The sequence below is a fragment of the Halyomorpha halys genome, unplaced genomic scaffold (assembly GCF_000696795.3).
Source record: "Halyomorpha halys isolate HHAL.00 unplaced genomic scaffold, Hhal_1.1 Scaffold1892.1, whole genome shotgun sequence".
NCBI classification, from domain to species: Eukaryota; Metazoa; Arthropoda; class Insecta; order Hemiptera; family Pentatomidae; genus Halyomorpha; species Halyomorpha halys.
This window is the reverse complement of record NW_027105549.1, coordinates 63,236-65,016: the sequence shown is the minus strand read 5'-3', so window position 1 is coordinate 65,016 and position 1,781 is coordinate 63,236. Positions and strand designations below refer to the sequence as shown.

Below are 1,781 nucleotides of genomic sequence, written 5' to 3'. Positions count from 1 at the left end.
TTCGTAAACCTTAGCGAGATGAGAGAATCAAAAATGGCGATTGTTTCAAAACGTTAAAAAAAAACTAATTTTTCATTCAATGCATTATATCTTTAAAGTTGCCTACTACACTAAAACAATCTAAAAAAACATCATTTAAAGTAGATTAAATTTGCTGAAATAAGAGCCTTAATAGAGCTATTTACGTTCGATAATCCCGAGATATAGCTTTTTAAAAAAGCAACATTTCATAAGAAATGTACTGAAAAATCACCAGCTAGTGAATTTATTTTGAGAAATCTATAGCTCAAGAACCATAAGACGTAGAGATATCTGCCAGCGCTCAAATTAAATGTACTATAAAGTACTTGATAGCGTTTATCTTAGTATCTACAATTAGAAATTAACATTTTGTGAAATGAACCTATACTTGGCAGATTCATCAACTTTGATTACTAATTATACAGTTTTCATTAAAAAAATAAAAAATTGGGGTGAAATAACTGACTTTTTTATCCTCTTGGGATCTTGTACTATTTGTTTTTATGTCGATTTTTAAATTGTGGAATGACTCAACAAAAATTTGTTTTTTTAGTTAATAAAAATTTTGTGTGCAAAGTATAAATGTGAATGGTATAAATAAAAGTGAATGGTATAAATGAATCCTTAGTCTTTGATTTGCCGTCGTGTGTTATTCAGGAATAGGTTATTCTTGATCCTAACTAACCATAGCCACAGACTTGACAGGAAGACAGGACTTGAGAAGCCGATAAGCGAGCTGACAGGACGTGGAAGAAGGATAGACTACGAGATGCAGTTAACTGGCAGTGAGTTGCAATTCACTAGATATTGATGTGAGTCAGCAAGGGGTAACGTTACTCAGGTAGAGCTGTATATAGCCAGCCTCGTGAGGTACATCCTTGATAAATTTTATCGACATAAAAAATAGATAATCATGTAACTGAATATCGATGTAGGTTTTCATTCCCTGCTTCTTTGTATAGAATCTAAGTGTATTATTGCCAGATATTTAACTAGTTCTGTATTTCAGACCGGAGTCTTTCGTTTGTTCCTGGACAGTTTGAGTCACACCTGTGGCCATTACCTAGTGACAGAGTAAATAATCCAAGTTGATTCAGCAAAAATTCATTTGGTTTGAATTAATGTTTTTTAAACTTTGAATAAACTATTTCTAAAAAAAAAAAAATTTGAATTCTCGAACCTAAAATGTACAATGTAACTCTGACCAATATTTTCTTATTCTAACTTACCTGTTGAATATTATTCAATTAACTTTTATAGTTTCTATTTATTTAATAATTAATTTAAAACTTGCCATTTTTGTGTTTTTAAAATTAATTTTCTCTTCAATGTTCATTTTTCTAAATGTGGCGCCTGTTGTTCAGTTGGCCCATTAGCTCAGTTGGTTAGAGCGTCGTGCTAATAACGCGAAGGTCGCGGGTTCGATCCCCTCATGGGCCATTGATTTTTTTTTTTTTAGTTTTAGACTGCATTAATAATATAAATGGATTTTATAACAACAAGCTTTACATAGTCATAATTTAGTAATAGTAAATAAAACAGTTATAATTATATGCAGTATTTAAACTTGGAATTTAGATAATTTTCTCTGGTATTTATTAATAATATTAAAATTAATTATTGTACCACAAAACAATATTTAATCGACAAAAATTTGATATAAATATTTTTAAATATTTACTTAATATATTTAGCTAGGTTATTAAAAAATAAAATTATTATTTATTAATCATGCTTCGGAATTTAAGTTGATTAACATT

The 1,781-nt window shown here is 29.2% G+C and overlaps 1 non-coding gene across 1 annotated transcript; it reads left to right on the top strand.

The window, feature by feature from the left end:
* Positions 1-1,387: 1,387 nt before the first annotated feature.
* TRNAI-AAU (transfer RNA isoleucine (anticodon AAU)) lies at positions 1,388-1,461 on the top strand. Its single transcript has one exon. It is a non-coding gene; the product is annotated as a tRNA-Ile (tRNA).
* The last annotated feature ends 320 nt before the right edge of the window (positions 1,462-1,781 follow it).